At 48.1% G+C, this 17,978-nt stretch overlaps 1 protein-coding gene across 7 annotated transcripts in view; it reads left to right on the top strand.

The window, feature by feature from the left end:
- The window catches only part of Daam2 (dishevelled associated activator of morphogenesis 2), a 116,348-nt gene that overhangs the window by 40,819 nt on the left and 57,551 nt on the right, over positions 1 to 17,978 (top strand). Inside the window, exon 1 of one of the 7 annotated variants that reach the window (XM_076915375.1) lies at positions 15,308 to 15,436. The exons of 5 other annotated variants lie outside the window; for them this stretch is intronic. The gene's annotated coding sequence lies outside the window, so the exon portion shown is untranslated. Of the gene's footprint in view, positions 1 to 15,307; positions 15,437 to 17,978 lie in introns of those variants that run through there. One more of the 7 variants, XM_076915373.1, reaches the window with a different exon arrangement.

Here is a 17,978-nt window from a genome sequence, read left to right as displayed (position 1 = left end):
TGTGGGGGGCTGGATGATCTAGATTTCAAAGTAACATTTTTTTTTTTCTTAGCAGCTACTGAAGGCCAGGCCCCTGCCAGCTTTTGGCCCCCTATGTTAGTGTTTTCAGTTAATTAAGAAAACAAACCCTGGTCCCTGACTGAGACAGTGGGGCAGATAGAAATGGAGGAGCCCATGGTCATATCCAGTGCAGGAGAGTGTGGCCAGCAGCTACAGGGGGTGGGCAAGCTGAAGGAAGGCATTTGTGAGGCTGATGGCACCTCAGATGCCCTCTCAGAGGGAGAAGGTTCCAGGAACCCACCGAGTTGGGAGGAAGCACCAAGCAGAGTCCAGAGCTCAGCTTCTGCCCTCACATCCAGGATGCTCTGGGCTTGGTGCAGGTAGCAGGAGGCCACTTGGAAGACAATGATGAGAGACAAAATCTGTCTTGAGTATGGGCTTATCCCCAAGCCTGGTTATCCTCCCTGCCTGCTGCTAGGACAGTGGCGAAAGTTGGCTTGGGAGTGACTTTCGAGTCCCAGATAACTGAGTTGTCCTTGTGGAAAGGGAGCCCTGCTTGGCAATGCAGCTCTCCCATCAGCTGCAGTTCAGGTTTTAAAAGAGTCCATTACTGTGGTGCAAGGAACAAAGCTCTGTCTTGGGGGGCGGGGGGCGGGCTTGCTGAGCTGAGCTGAGCCGGGCACCAGTGGCACACCTCCCTTACTGCCTGCTCATCACTCAGAGGTGCTGGGAAAGGTGTGTGGACTACAAGCTTCGAAAAGGAAATTTGAGATGAGGATCCAAGTGAAGTTTATGTAGCAGGCACTCTACCCATTAAGGTACATCCAGAGTCTATACTCTAGTCAGGCTGGCCTGGAACTCCCTATGTAGCCCAGGCTGTCCTAGAACTCACTATGTAGCCCAGGCTGGCCCAGAACTCACTATCTAACCCAGGCTGGCCTGGAACTCACTATCTAACCCAGGCTGGCCTGGAACTCACTATCTAACCCAGGCTGGCCTGGAACATGTGTAGCCCAGGCCTTAAATTCATGGTCACTCTCCAACTTCAGCTCCCAAGGGCGACATGGCAGACATGTGCTACCACACCTGGCTTTAATTTTTCTGTTTGAATTGCATTTTTGTAATTGTTTCCATTGTATGCACAATCTCTAGTAGATGCAGAAAGGCAACCCAGAACCATCCAGAGCTTGTCCATTACTGTTGTCGCTCCAGGGAGTTCAACACTGCGCTACAGGGGGTGCGCTTGTACACACAGCTCTGCCAAGCGTTTGCTGAGGGTCCCAGGTAGGACAAGTGACCTGCCTCTGGAGCTCCAGTTTCCTTGCTTGTACTATGGACTTAGTGGTAATACGCATCATTTTTCTCAGCATCCTGGGGCTAAGCAATAATGGTAAGAGTTTATCCTCACATAAGGTGAGACCCAATTCCAGGAGGGGAGGCGTGGCTAGTGGAAGTAAGGGGGATAACCTGTTTCCAGAGTCCACTGTTTGGGGGTTGGGTTTGTTGAGTAACCCTGGTTGGTTGCCACGGTGCACACAGTAGCACTCACACCTCTGCTTTCTCCGCGCGGGCTCTGTCTTACTTTTCTATTGCTGTGACAAACACCATGACCAAAGCATCGTATAAAAACGTACAAAAGAAAGCATTTAAGTTGGGGGTCCATGTCCATCGTGTTGGCGAGCATGGCAACAGGCAAGCAATCATGGATCTGGAGAAGTACCTGAGAGCTTATCCATAAGCACATGTCGAGAGAGAGAGAGAGAGAGAGAGAGAGAGAGAGAGAGAGAGAGAGAGAGAGAGAACTCAAAGCCAGTGATACACAAAGTCTTCCAATAAGGACACACACACACACACACACACACACACACACACACGCATACACACCTCTTAATCCTTCTAAACAGTCCTACCAGCTGGAGACCAAGTTTATAAACATGCGAGGGCCATTCTCATTCGAAGGACCACAGAGGCTGTGGAAGTGCTCCTGGGCTCCAGTGCCAGTGGCCGTGGCAGGGCCCTTAGGGGTCCCATGCAGGGGTTTCAGTTGAGTGTGCCTCTCTCCATGTGAAGTTGAAATGTTCTCCCCCTTAACGTTTGTTACCTGAACATAAAATCTTTTAATGAAAAATCTCGAAGATCCCAGGCCTAGTTTCAGAATCTGAGAAGAGGGATCTCCATGCTGACTCTTCAGCCGCTGCACACGCTGCCACAGCATCCGGCATGTGATAGAGGCTCAGTAGACATTGACTGGAGCAATGCGAGTGAGCTGCCCAAATGGCATGGTGTGGTTCCAGTTTCCGCTTCTTCCCTTGGGGTGTCTCAGCCTGATGCATGCTGGGAGGAGGATGCATGGTGGTCGAAGAAGGATGCAGTAAAGTCTGAAATGGGTGGGTCCGCAGAATCCTGGTGTGGGATGGGACTGTGGAGGGGGGTGGGGGATGGGGGTGTGGATGGCGGGTATGAGTGTAGGTGAGGTGTCTTCTCCAAAGATTTCAGTGCTACAGCTCTTTTAGACAACAACTCTCTTTGAGTATACTCAACAAAAAAGCTTGTGCACCTACACTTTCTTCAGGGTGAATCAAGGGAGATATATATATATATATATATATATCTTGATTCACACATATATGAACCTTGGAAAGCAGGAAGGGACTCTTCTTAGGGTAAAGTTTCATTGGCTGGGGTTTAAGGTTCCAGGGATACTCTGTTTGTATGGAGAGGCATTCCAGGAAGCTGAACCTATAATTTCCACCAAGGATTACGTGACATTCCTCGGGTAGAAGATTGAGTCTTCTCGGATTATGCAGAGAAGAGGAAGCTCTGCTAAGAAAGGGGAGTCTCCCATTTTGCACTGAGCCCAGGAAAGCAGTCTAGACATGGTAGACTACAACCTTAGTAGCGAGGTATTATAGCATGGAGGCCTGATCATTTTTCACTGTGAAGCTTCAAGCGGCTGGCGTTTAAGTCAGTTACTCATAGTAACAGGTCACTTGAACTGACATCTCCCCTTCTCATATCCATGCAGGAGCCCAGAGAGGCACTGGGACATCTCTCATGTGCTCCAGACTGCTCTGGGTAGCCTGTACCATGGGGTTTTGTGTAGATGCTAACTATATATCTTGGCGCTGCTTTTCTGTTCCTGGCCATTGTCTGAGGTAGTCTGTGACCCTGCAGCTGAGTACAGTGTGGTGGATAAAGTGTGGCTGTGTGTGTGTCAGGGGGTGGGGGGAGCCAGTAGTACGGGGCCCCAGGAAGGATGCCTGTGCTGGAGGCTGAGAGATGCCTTATCTGGTACTTGATGAGGAGTTAGCACCCTTTTTTAATACTTAACTAGGAGGAGATTGAGCAATAGGCACTTTGGGGACTGCCAGTGGGATGTGACAAGATCAAGAGTTGTTTGGTCAGTAGAGGCTTGTCCTACAGAGGATTTGTTTATTCCTTGGCACACTGAGGTGCACTTTCTGAGGATCTGGTGTGTGTGAGTCTACCCCATTCTAGTTCTTGAGAAAAGTGACTGGGAGTTGGCAACCACCCCAGCTTCTTTCTGAGACAGCCTGTTATTGAGAGGCATGTCTCTCAATGACTATTTAGTGTCTCTTACTGTACTACCCCCCAGGCTGTCACTGATTCCCAGAAGCATCCTCTTGTTCCCTTCTCCAGTATCTGACACTTCTTCCTTCCCAGGTTGAGTTACATGCCATTTACCCATGCTAGCTTACGTTGTATTCCACGGAACATTCAGAAAACATCACTGTTGCTCCTGCCTGCTTTCCAGCAGAGAGCGGTGGATTCCCACTGCTATATCCTTACCATGTATGACACCTGGCCAAGAGATGGGGGGCATCCTAGCTGGGTGCCAGGGGATCAATGCTGGGTTTTCTCTATTTCATCTGTAGTGATGCATGATGGTCATATCTCTGCCTAGTTCATCCAGGGAGAGGGAAGAATGCCTGGGGAAGTTGCTGATACACTAGAACTTTCTGAGAAGCTAGAGACAGGAAAAGCCCCTGGTGGGAGAAGTACTCTTTGTGACTTGGTCATAAAAGGCTCCTCTGCCCTTGGACTCTCGGCCTTCCCAGGCTAGCCGGGACAGGGGCTCCAGGGCTGATGGAAGGTGGTTTCTGAACGAGTCTCTCATGTGCTAAGGCCTACAGTCTTCCTTTCCCTGAGTGGAGACGTAATCATGTCAGAGAGAAACAGACCTACCTCTGTAGCCCTCTGGCTCAGGCAGCCCAGCTGAGCTGGAGGGAGAACAGGCCGCCTGGGAATAGCTGGGAAGCATGTCCAGACCTTAGGTCTACATACTCCAAGGCCAGGATGTGGCGTGGGACCCAGGCAGGCAGAAGTTCCCACCGCTCAGCTTGAGAGCTCCTAAATACTCCAGAAGCAGGCAGCATCTCTCAGCAGGGGGGGAGAGGGGGGAGAGACTCTAGCTGCCTGGGTCAAAACCACATCAGGACCAGGACAGCTCTACAGTCACACACCTCTGACATTTTTCTTCCACCTAGACAGCTGCCAGGGGTCCAGCAGCTTCTTGCCTTGATGTGGGGCAAGAAGAGTCAGGGATTAACCCTTTCAGGCCCAGTCTAAGTCAGCCTAGCACCAGCCCTCTCTAACTAGCCGTCATCACCACAAATCAAGGATTTCAGCAAGCACATCCACACATATCGTATTACACCGTTGCCTCATTTAGGTAGGAGTAGAGACATTAGATAAGTTGACTGGGGCCTGGGTACCACTTGTCTACGCTTAGACAGTTGCTAAGTTAAGTTTCATGTATTTGTCTGTATCTCAAGAGCCTGTCATGTGCTAGGCAGAGATTCCACTCACTTTGGACAACAATGGAAGCTAAGAAAAACACTCAATGCAGGTTATATGTGAAGCAGCACATACCTGGGCTTTCCTCGGCATCCACGAATAGGCTGTATCAGGTTAGATCCCTGGGGTTTTGTGGGTGGACGTGCTGATGAAGCAAGATGATAAATGCATAAACTATATGGTTTTTTTCAAGTGTGTAGAAAATGGAGAGCTGGGAAGGGGAACTCTGAGGAGCCTCTCTGAGATGGCCTTGCAGATGGTGTGTGCTGTTAACTATACCATGATAGGTAATCATGACTGTCAACGTGGCTGCATTGAGAGGCACCTAGAAGACTGGTGGGTGTGGCATACCTCTGGGCGTGCCCTTGAGGGTCTTTCTGAAGCGATTTAACTAGGGTGGCCAGAATCACCCTCAATGGCGACAGATGGGATAAAAGGTGAAAAAGGAGAAAGTCAAAGGCCCAGACATCCTCTCTGTTTCCTGGCTGCCATCCCGAGAGCCGTTCTGTTCTACCTCAGTTTCCCCAACATTATGCTCAGAACCCTCTGGGACTATGAGCCAAAACCACTCTTTCCTTAAGTTGCCTCTCTTGAATATTTGTTACGGGATGAACATCTCTCAAGCACACATGCGCGCATGCACACAGACAAACACACACACATGCACACGCACACGCGCACGCGCACGCGCGCATGCACACACGCATGAACTTGGTGCCTGTTATTTCCCCAGTGGCTACCTGTAACTCACTCATCCTCACAGTTACCTGTTGAGGCAGATTATATTATTGTTCTAGTTTTCAAATTGGGGAAACTAAGGGTATTTGTCACTTTTCTCATCAATCAGCATACGCAACTCAAGGGTGGAAAGTCTTGTCTTGGCTCCAAGTTTCTAAAGGACTTTTAGTCCACCATGACAGCGAGAGCCAACAACAACAGCTAGAACACCACAGAGCTCTTTCTTCACACTGGACAGGCTGCAGAGAAAGGTTGTCACTAGAAGCAAGTGGGCATATTCTTCGAAAATCTTTCCCTAGCATCTCACGGGCATGGCCCACCTGGCAAAGGCCCTACGACTTTTCAAATTGCACCACAGGTTTGTAATCAAGTGTTCAAAAGGTATGCCTGTAGGAGTCATTTCCAGACTCAGGTCAGAACACGGAGGCATGGCGAGCTAAACTGGCTTGCCAAACATGTCATAGATAAGAAGTGGCACTGGGGCCGGAATGCAGGTCCTCTGACCCCTGTATTCTAGCTTTTGACTGAGTTCCTTCCTAAGCCACTGGGAGAGTCAATAGGTAGGAGGCCTTCGAGACCTCACCTGGGCGGGCAACATTAACGCTTTTGGATACAGATGTTCACTGATGCATGAGTGGACAGTCACTGACATTCACCAATGGGTTGGAAAAGATCAGATCCCTGGGCTTTTGAAGATGGACCCAAGAGCTGGTGCTGAAGAAGCTGAGGGCTCCCTGGTATGTCCAGGACCTCTGCACCCCTGTGGAGGGCTCAGTTCCCAGCCTTACCTCTGGGAGGCGAGGCAGCCCCAGCAAATAGCTTCTTCACCTGTTACTGCCTTATTAGCTCTGGGGCAGAATGTCTCCCAGTTGCGTGTGTGTGTGTGTGTGTGTGTGTGTGTGTGTGTGTGTGTGTGTGTGCGCGCGCGCACGCGCGCGCGTCCTTTCCACAGCCCATGTGCTTCATCTGAAACTTTCCAAGGTATTGATTGGGACATTTCTAATGATGTCACCCTGAATTTTGGCCACTTACTGTTTTTCTTCCTAATATTTGAGAAAAAGCCCATCCTTTAGATCACCCTAATTCTCACCCCCTAAGCTATATCCTGATCTTCTCTCTCAACTACCCTCAAATAAACTCTCAGTTTAGATCTAAAAGAAGAGAAAATAAAGGGGAGATAGTTTCCTGGTTTCTCTGGGGCAACTATATTGGGGAATATTTTCCTCATAAAACCCATCAAATCTGGCGTGTGTTCTGACTGCTGAATGAATGAATGAATGAATGAATGCCTGATGAGTCCCTGACCAGCTATATCCTGTCATTCCTGCATTTTACTAAAGCAGAGTTACCTTCCCAAAGGCTTGTAGCGAGTTTCGTGACAGAGCCAGGTAAGAAACTAAACGTCTAGATTCTCTACCCCATTGCATTGCTGAGACCCAGATTGATTCTTCAGAGAGAGTCTTGGGCACAGGTTCTTCAGCTGGCTCCTACTGATCTTTCATGATGCCCAAGAGAGTATATTAGAAACTCTCAGAAGGAGGGCTTCTAACTCCCATTGGCTGTTTGCCATTGGCTCAACCAAGAATAAATATAAGGACCCTCCATGTGTGTTGGTGGTGAGCTCTAAATTCCCATTCCATCTCAGGGGTGCAAGCACAGCATCTTTCTTTGTCCTTTTGGTTGAATAATGATTTTCTCTGCCTGGTTGGGTGACTGTACTAGACAGAAGTGATAACATCCCACTTCATATTTTTAACGTTTATTACACCATTAGGAACATCTTATTGATGTTAAAGCACTAATTCTAAATAAAATGAAGGAGGAAACTCTAGCTCCAAACAAGCATGCCATGTGCATCTGGGTGGGCATGAGTTCACTTTCTTTCTTTCTTTCTTTCTTTCTTTCTTTCTTTCTTTCTTTCTTTCTTTCTTTCTTAACAAATGTCTCAGTGAAAGGGACATTCTGAGGTGGAGGCTGATGAAAAGGAAGGAAGCCAAGTTGGTGAGAGGTGACGAAGATGACCAGAAGTGGCAGGAAGCAAGCCAATGTCACAGGCTCTTTTTCAGACTTCCTGTTTCAACTCGTTAAGATGCAGATTTGGAATTGCCTTTTCAGAAAGCCCTTGCTGGTATCTTCTTCAAGGGGAGCCTGTCTGGGAAGGTGACCATAGTATTGGCTGTCCCTCCCTGCTCCCATTACACGGCTGTCTTTCTCCTGTCACTGTGAACCTCCTCTCTTGCTTCATCACTAGGCTTGCGCATGTACGTTCTTCCACCAGGTCCTTAGGAAAGCATCATCTTTGCCCTGGGTCTCAGGTGTCTGACACATACAGGCTGCTAAATGTGCCTAAAGCTACTTGTTAGACACAAGGTCCAGGCAATGACAAAAGGTGGCATACCTTGGCACAGAACCAATCCCTGAAGTCTGCAACAGGAAAGCAGTGTGGGGGCATGACGCTCATTGTGTGTATCTGGTAGTGTGATGTCCTTCACGTGTTTTGTGTATGCCAGACTGAGGGCAGGAAGACTTGGGGGCATCTCAACATGGCTCAGTTCAATCCCTGGAACCCATGAGAACACAGAAGAAATGCTTGACATGGTGGCTACATGTTTGTACTCCCAACTCTAGGAAAGTGACAATGGGTGGATCCCTGGGGTTTCTGGCCAGCCAACCTAGCCTGTTCTGCAAGCTCCAAGCTCCGAGTCAGTGAGAGACTCTGCCCTCCTCCCCCTAAAAAAAGGATCGGAGTACCTGGAAAACAAATGACAGCTAAAGTTGGCTTCAGATCTACACACATGCACATGTGCACATGACATGCAAATACATCTATCTTCACAGAGAAACAAAACACATACACTGTATGTGCATGCACACACAGAAGACTTGCAGAGCATGAAAAGGAGCCCCTTTCTATTAGGAGTGTGTGAGTCTCCATAACCTGGGGTTTGCCCCCAGAGGGCGAGGTCTCGTTGTTATTATAGCAGAACCCTAACTGTGCATCTCTGGTCTGGGTAACTCCAGATTGGATGAAGGCTTAAATGGGAAAAGGTAGGGATAGACATTGAGCTAAATGATGAAAGAGGGAAGGGCAGAGGTTGGCAAAGATGGCAGAAGAGTTATTGTGGTTGGGTGATGAAGAGAGGCTGCTGGTACCTGTCCTGAGTTGGGACATTCACACCAGGTAACATTGAGTCAGGGTGGTTGTCTGTTGAGAGAGGAGGGATCATGGAAGCCATGGTGGGAAATCCTATGCAGACAGAGGTCTGGAGGGAGGGTTTCTTCCTTTTACTTCACTTCTTTCCCTCCAGAATTTAGAACTGAAGGCATTTCTCAGATTCCTCGAGTCCCCAGGGCAGGGCTATGAGTTGGAGGGGGCAGTTTAAACAAATGAGTCTGGACACAGGCATGTGGAGTGTGGCCCAGGGAGCTGGGAAGAAGGAAAAGTAAATCACAAAGTTGGAGAAAAGGCGGCTCTATTTTGAGTGGCTGAATCTCAGCCCCTCTGCCAGACAGATGGCACAGACCCCTGTGCCCATTTCACAGGCGTTCTGTCCTTTCTCTTTGGCCCTACTCTCAGCTCCTGTTCTGACTCACATGAGCTCACAGCTTTAGGACTTGGTGCTTTTCTCGGGGCTGGGCTGTTCTGTGTCATTTGCTCGCATTCAAAACCTTCTCCAATCTTCTCTCTTCAAAAGTAAAATCAATGTATATGTGTCCATATGCATTCATGTGTGAGCAGGTGCCCACATGGGAGTACATGCCAGAGGACAGCCTTGGTTTTTGTCCCTCGGGCGTTATACACTATCATGTTGGGTGCATGGTCTCTCACAGGCTTTGAACTCACCAAGTAGGCTAGAGTAGCGGGCCCTGCTTCTCCTAGAGCTTTACCTATCTCCACCTTCTCAACACTAGGATCCCAAGTGTGCGTCATCATGCCTGGCTTTTTTATGTGCGTTCTGGGAATAAAACTCAGATCCTCATGCCTGTAAGCAAATACTTCACCACCCCAGCATCTCCCTGGCACTCCTCCAGCCTTCTCAAAGAAGCCATCTTCAAACAGCAATGATGCAAACACCTACAGCGTATCAGTTGTTCTACTATGGGTCAGGCAGTTGCTTCCGTGCCCCAGGTAGCTTTCTTTAAGTCACAAGAGCATAGTAGGTCATTGTCATGAGGCTCTCTAGCTGATATGTGATGGAGCACAGTCCCAGACAAAATGAGAAAGCCAGCCAAGAAAACAAGAAATGTCTTAAGTTGTTTGGTGGTGGCGAGGCCTTGGCCTCTCTGCTTAGAGCTGGGAAACTGGGGTCGGTAATAGGTGGCGGCACTTGCGCCCTTCGCCAGCTTCTGGCATGCAACAGATCTGGCTCTAGCCTCGCTGAAAACCTTCTCCCACCCACCTTGGATCTGAAGGAGGCTCGGTTGTTGACTCATTCCTGTTCTCCTGTTTAGGAGCTCAGGTAAAGGGCAGGAAGTGCAGGTTTCCTGAGCAACTGTCTCCCTTATTGAACACATGATTGCCATCAACCTTTGGGAGCAGAGGAACCTCCCTGGCTTCTTGCTTCCAAAAGAGGCAGTACTGGTGATGCCTCAGGCACACTGTGGAGTTTGTGCACAGTCAGACCACACACCCTGAGTTCTTTCTTTGAGCCAAATGAGCATCTTTGGGGATGGGACCAGGCTCAAGTGGAGTTGAAGAAGAAAGCCTGGCCACTTATTCTTTCTTGCCTCCCAGCTCATCTCATCATCAGGAAAGAGGCGAGGCATCTGACCCATGCCTCTGGGAGGAGCTTTGAGTTGGCCTTGTCACCTCCCTTCCCCCCTCTCCTCTTAGATCTGCCATCAGCAGGGTGAGTGCATCTGGGCAGGTCTTGGTGAGGAAGTCAGAAGCCTACTCCTGTGAGGAGGTCTACCGTTGGTTGCACGGCTTGTGATTTGACCTTGCTTATCAGGAAATTCAGCAATCTAAAGCCACCGGTTCACAACTGCTTTCTCAGAATCAGGGCAGCGATTCTAACCTCCATCTGTCTGCTTCTTGCACCCATTTCCCCACTGGTCCTGAGCTGGAGCAAGAAAAAGAAATTTTCATCTATGGGAAAAAAAAAAAAAAAACAACAACAACAAATGTCAGCACCTCGTACTTTATGGAGCCATTGTTGAATTTACTCAGATGGCTTATTCGAGCTGGCCACTTAGTCAGAGGTCAATAAACATTCCTGCTTGGGATTTATAACCAAGCCCTTTCTGGTCTTACTATACCCTCCCAGGAGAACTGAAATCCTAGCCTCAAGCCTCTCCCACCAGCTCAGGCTTCACAGTTAACAGCTTCGTTACTCCTGAGTTCATCACTAAACCTGAGGCCCTTCTGGTAGAAATTCGTGAGAGGTCTGAAGGCGAGTAAACATGGTTGTCAATATGATGCTATCACCACTGAACAGTGGAGCCTGGTGGATTCTCTGTCTGCATTCAACTTCATCAGGTGTCACTGAGAGATCATAGTGACGATGAGCTTCTCTGTTTCTTATGATTGGAATTGTGATGGCTGAAAACATCTAAAATGGCTTATAGGAAGAACATGGATAAGTTAAAGATATTAATTATTATTATTACTATTATTATTATTATTATTATTATTATTATTATTTGAGGTAGCCATCTCTGCTGTTCTTGATAAGTTCCTGGGTGACACTGTTGCCGGTCTGGAGACCCCCTCTGAGATAATCAGACCTAAGACAGGCGAATGTGACTTGGGAGGAAGGTCAGAGGAAGCTGCTGATTGGCTGGGCTATTTCTAGTGCTGACCAAGGTACCTCTAGATTAGACTGACCTGGATACCTTTTTACATGTGCCAGCTTGGTAAGGTAGCCAGCTATCTCAACTTGCTTGAGTTGATAACATTCTTCATGAGACTTTGCAGTTTTAAACTTTGAACAATCCTGACCACATCAAGATAAGCCGCTTGCCCTACTGGCCTCTACTCAGGCCCCAGTCCCACCTACAGCTTCTTACTCAGTTGGCTTGGAGTAGGATCCAGGTGTTGTTGACTACACTGTGTAGCTAGGGGTGAGACGCTAAGGGCTTCACTCACAATCGTAGCCATGAAAAGAAAAGGTGAGTTGTGGGAAAGGTTGGTATAAGTCACACCGCAGACAATGGCACAGACAAGCCAAAACTAATCTCATGTCCAGATCACTCAGAGGGAACTATCAGAACTGCAGGTGCCTGGCTCCTGACCTCATTCTTGCCCACCTGGAACTCTGAGAACATCTAGGTGACTGGGCCACTAGGTGACTCGGGATGCAATGCCATTTGTGATCCAGCAGAAAAAGGTAGCAGGAGAGATGAGGGCTTGGGAAACTAGGCTCTCATCCAAGCTGGTGGTTTACCGTGTGGTTTCGGCCTGAAGCCAAGAAGAGGTGTGAGAGGGGACCAGTGAAGCAGAGAAGAAAGGGGTTGGCTCGGCCTCGGCTGGCACTCAGCCAGACCAGTGAGAACAGTGCTTTGCAGAAACTGCTCCATGCTTAGGGCTCAAGCAAGCTGAGGTGAGCAGAGTCACAGCCAGCCATGCAAGGCATTGAACACCAGTCCTCTAGATACTGTGACAGTAGAGTCATGTTGCCAGTGCCTGGATGGAATGGGAGGGTTCACATGGGTGAATGCAGAATTGACAAAGAACACTTGTAGGGAGAAGTGACTGGGTGTCCACACCAGGTAATTTATAAGCAGAACATGGTGTGTGTGTGTGTGTGTGTGTGTGTGTGTGTGTGTGTGTGTCTATGTGTCTATGTGTGTCTGTGTGTGTTGGGGAGATGTATAAAAGCTTTGGCCAGCTGGTCGAATCTGTTTGTAGTCCCAGTTTAGAGGGTTATGTTCTGTGAACCTTGACCCAGTGGTTTAATTTCTCTGTACACTCCCCTTCAAATTTAAGACTTGGGTGCTAAGACCTAAGTTGACGAGTCTCCTGAGCTTCCTGTGGAGACGGACTCTGAGGGCAAGTCAGTTGGTAGAGTGATTGCCCATCCTGCATGAGATCCTAGGTTCAATCCACAGTACAACATAAAACTGGGTATAATAGTACATGCCAGTAATCTCAGAACCTGGAGGCAGAGGCAGGAGGATCAGAAGTTCAAAGTCATCATTGGCTACACAGAAATTTTGAGGACTGATTGGGTTATGAGATCCCTGTCTGAGAAAAACCAGTTTCTTTTTATGAGGAAGAAATAACATATAGGCTGTGTCTGATGCAGTGTGTGACTGGCAGCTTAAAGCACTTCTGTGGTTTTGAACATCGGGCCTGCTAGGCCATTCCCAGAAAGAATCAGGGAGGCAGAGTCAGTTTAGAAAGAGGTCCACACGTGTTCCTGGGGTATATCTAAGTAGAAATCTATGAAGGTGGGAATCAGGGAAAGGAGGGTTCTCTAGGGATCATTGGGTTTGACTATGATAAAAAGCTGTAAGGAGTCTTTTAGAGAGGGGGAGAAAAGCAGACATCCAAGCTCTGAACCTTGGCTGTGCCCTGGCATACTCGACAAGTCCCCGCATTGGGCGCTACGTAGTTCCTGCAGAACTGTGGAGATGTTGTCTCTACATGAGGAATGTCCTGGCTCATCGAGACTGGCTATAATTCAGGAAGCAGTAGGTCTGTCTAAAGTTGGATGCTGCCAGTCTACCAGGATTAGGAGGGCAGCAGGTACCAATAGAAAGGGAGGCTTCCTGGGTGACAGCCGACAGAGTGGGAAGGGCAGCAGAGAGAGACGGAGATGGTCTCCGTGGAGATGGACTCTGGGGGAAGGTTGGCTTGGGGTGGACCCACTGTATGGAGGGAAGTCTATCTTGGGAGCTGGGGGATCCACCATGGAAATGGACTCTGGGTAGGCAGCCTTTGAGCAGGGTTGGAAGCATGGAGAGGCAATGGGTTTGGGGAATAGAAGGAGCTATAGAGAGAATTAGGGAGAATTTTCTCCTATATAGGGAGAATTTCAGGAAGTGGGTGGTTGAGAAGAAGGGACAGACCAGAAAAAAGGGTTGGGGTATCAGATGGAATGACAATATGCAAGGAGGTGCCACACTAGTGTGAGGTTTCCAGGATGACGGGAGAGTGAGCATCCTGATCACCCAGCACTGAGAAGGGGAGACCCTTTCTGTGAAGAGAATAGGTGCGAAGCTTGCAGGAATGTCAGATGTGAAAAAGAAAACAGGCTAGAAATGAGGTGTTCAGACAGGGCATGGAGACCTTGGGAGGGGGCTGGGTTCTAGAGGATACCTCAGCATCTGTAGCCTGCTCCTTGAAACACTTGGAGAGAACTATCTCTTACAGCATTTGTGTGCAACATGTGGTGTTTGGCAGGGACGTGAACCAGAACGGTAGGATGTACCTCTCATCCTTGTACTTGAGAGGCTGAGGTAGGAGGATCACCACCAGTTTAGTGCCAGCCTAGGGAGCTACATACATAGTGTGCTCTAGAACAGTCTGGGTGACATAGTGACATCTTGTCTCAAAAAAGAAAACCAAAGGGGTTAGACAGACGGTTCAGTGGTTAAGAGCAGTGGCTGCTCTTGCAGAGGAACCAAGGGTCTCAATTCTCAGCAATGATGCAACCCTCCAGCTCCAGGGGATCTGACACCCTCTTATGGCCTGTATGGGCACTGCATGCATATGGTGTACATATATACATGCAGGTAAAATAATTATCCAAATAAAATAAAAAATAAATAAAGCTTTGAAATAAATAAATAAAATAAAATGAAAATGAAAAACCAGAATTAAGAGGTTCTGAAATCAAAATGCTCCGAGTTTACCTGGGAATTGCATGTATGATTTAACTGTGCAAATCTACAAAAGAATAGTTCTTTCTGTCACGTGACCCCTCTTGAGAATATTTGGCTAAGGTCTCCACACCTTTCAGTGAATGCTGGAGAGGAAAAGACCTGGGTTCCTTAGGTATGAACAAAGATTAATTTCTTAGGAGTGAATTCCTTTTATTTCTTTGTGTACCTGGCCTTTTGAATTAATTCATGTAGAGAGTGCTTTCCCAGGACGTGGCAGGGTGCCAGAGGCCATTCTCTTGGGACCAAAATCTAGATGGAGCAAAGCCCATTGTTATAAAAATGTAAACACGTACAAAATAACTCAAATACTGTGATTCTCTATGAACTGGGGTTTCGTGAGGTTTGGGGGGAGAGTGAGCACGTATTGTGGCCAGAAAGGCCACTGTTTTTTTAAAGTAGGGATAGAGGGAGAAGAGATAGCTGGGGAGAGAACAGGTGTAGGGGATACTGAGGATGAGAGTTGGGTTAACACAGAGACCCGCAGGAGACGGAGCAGCACAGTTCCTGACTTTATTTCAAAGCTCAGCTAATCTTATGCTTTTATTACTTATCCAATTCTAGAATGATGAAGGACATAGAGTCTTTGTGCAGGCTTAATGTCTCGATACTTTAATACAACATCTTATCACAGACAGAGTCAGGACTCTATTGAATACAGCAATTCATTAGCTCTTATCAAGTTCCTGCCTCCGGGGAGAGGGGAGATTCGCCTCAGCTTTCCATGCCTTCTAGTCCCCGGAGGAATAAGTGGGTCACCATGATAGGAAGCATGGTAGTTCGGCATGGGCGAGGGAGGCCAGAGAGGGAGGAGAGAGATCGGAGGGATGGGGGCCAGTTCTTGAGCAGTGTGGATCAAGGCCATCGGTACAGGAAGCCACCCAGATTAAAGCAATATATCTGTCTCCAGTCCTGCCCATCCAGGGACTGCGGGTAACAGATTTGGAAACATACAGGGAGTGGCTAGCCCGGGCAGCACTTCCTTCAAAATCCTGTCCGAGCTGGCCACTGTAGAGACCGGGAAGGACCAGCCTCGTGGTTTTCAGGACTTGGGGTAAGAAGAAAATGTAGGGTTTCTTATTTAAAACATATTAAAACTTTCAGGGCAGTAGCAGGAGGATGTAGATGGAGAGTGTACCCAGCTGGCATCCCAAGGGCATTCCCCCCACCCCCAGGACCAGATCACTAGGACCTCTCTCGGGTGGTGCGTGGTAAGATGATGCGGCCGGATGGCTGCCTACAGCTGGGGCTCTGAGCCAGGCTGCTCTCTGGAAAAGCCAGGTTCTATTCTGAGAGCTGGGATGGGGAGATGAGTGAAGATTCTGGACTGACATGCGTACCTTAGGTAGTGCCACGGCTGTGTGGACGCTTTCTGTTTACACTGTTGCTGTCATTCATACCTTCCGATCTCTGTGCGTTAGAAAGGCTGTTGAGTTTTGGAATCACTGAAATGGAGGTTTGCACGCTTAGTTGGGCAAGTTACTGGGCTTCTTCAAGCCTTTATTTCCTTGTATATAAAAAGAAGCGTGGCCGGGCCTGGTGGCACGGGCCTGTAATCGCAACTACTACAGAGGCTGAGGTGGAAGGATCACACATTTGAGTGATATATGAGCTGCACAGTCAGTTTCAGGGTAGTCTGAGTACCTTACTGAGACCCAGTTTTAAAACTTTAAAGTTGTTTTTTTTTTTTTTCAATACTGAAGAGGTAACTCAGGGGTAGAAATGCAGTCTTTTTTGCATTTGCAAAGCCCCGGGTTTAGACCACACTATCTAAAAAATAAAAATAGACATCAAATCTTAAAACTTTGTTTGTAGGATGTTGTGATAATTAAACACAACCAGAAATAGAAAGTGAATTTATTTCCAGGCTTGGGGGCACAGGCCTCTGATGCCAGCTACTTGGGAGGCTGAAGCAGGAGAACACCAGGTTCATGTTCAAAGCTTGCCTGAGCTACATACAGAGGAAGCACAAGGCCAGCCTGAGCTCTGAGCTCAATGCTCAAATCTCTAACATTGCCAAAAAAAAAAAAAAAAAAAAAAAGGAGGGAGGAAGGAGAGGGAAAAGAGGAGGAGAGAGAGATGAGGGGAAAGAGGAGAGGGGGGAGGTGTGTGTGTGTGTGTGTGGTGTGTGTGGAGGGGGGAGGGGAGGGGGAGGGAGACAAGGGGGAGGGAAGTAGGAGTAAGAGGGAGAGCATGGGTCCGGGTCCAACCCAGCTCTGAGTATACCTAGTGTCTTTCCTAGAGATGTGTTGGGGTTGGGGTTGGTTTTGTTTCATTTGAGGTGTGGAGCACTGAGATTGTTTGGGATGCGTGATTGACATTGATTTCTTTCTCCCATCTCAGATTCTCAGGAGCAGCTAGAACTTACCAGCTCATTTCCCATGGCAAAGGCAGGGTTTGCCCCAGTGTAATACACATGCGGAAAAGTCCAGCTCCATTTGCTAGATACACAGGCATGCGCATGCTCACATGTACTCACATGAACATACACACACTCACACATACTACTCACACACACACACCACAAACACACAAACACACAACACTCACACACACAAACACACAACACACACAACACTCACACACACACCACTCACACAGATACACCACACACACACACCACTCACACACAACACACACAACACTCACACACACACCACTCACACAGATACACCACACACACACACACCACTCACACACCACACTCACACAGATATACTACACACACACACTCACACACACACCACTCACACACCACACTCACACAGATACACTACACACACATCACACTCACACAGACACACTACACACACACATCACACTCACACAGACAAACTACACACACACACATACACACACACACTCCACAGTCAAACTGAAGCTATACAGGATCAGATATCATGTGACGGGAATGAGCCCTCCTCTGGGCATTACTGCTGGTTTCAGTCAGCCAAGCATCCTGATGTCCCTCAGTGGCGGGCAGATGCACTAGGTGTCTGAACTCAGACTCTGGCCCACTGCCATAACAGCACCCACTCAGTAGTCTCTGCTCCCAGGACGCCATGTGGCTCATGGGAAGCTGCAGTAAAGAGTCCTTATTCCCCACAATCACAGTTCCTAAATATGATGCCTGGGCATCTGGGCTGAGGGTGAGCTGCTGAGATGGCATGTCACTTCTCTTCAGGGATGTGAACAGCCCCTCTGCTCATGTTGCTGGGAGCTCACAAGTCTTTTCCTGCTTAGACTTGAAACTCAAAGCAGTCATGGTGTGCTTCTTAAAGAGTAACACATATAGCAATGCACACATACTACCTACCCCAAATACACCACACAAACAGTATCCATGCATGTATACCACAGCTCAGATATGACACATCATGCGTTGACAGGTATCACTTACGCTAACGCACCATATGTACAAATCACACGTACCCCTAAACATTCACACAAACACACATACAAAACCTAGTATATAACATAGCTTATATACAGACACAAATCACATATACGTACTCTTTACACAAACATACAAATCCTACTTATACAGGTGATATCTACACCATCTACATACACATGCCACATACATGTGCCACCTA

The sequence above is a fragment of the Arvicanthis niloticus genome, chromosome 17, assembly GCF_011762505.2.
Source record: "Arvicanthis niloticus isolate mArvNil1 chromosome 17, mArvNil1.pat.X, whole genome shotgun sequence".
NCBI classification, from domain to species: domain Eukaryota; kingdom Metazoa; phylum Chordata; class Mammalia; order Rodentia; family Muridae; genus Arvicanthis; species Arvicanthis niloticus.
This window is presented reverse-complemented; position numbering and strand designations above follow the sequence as displayed.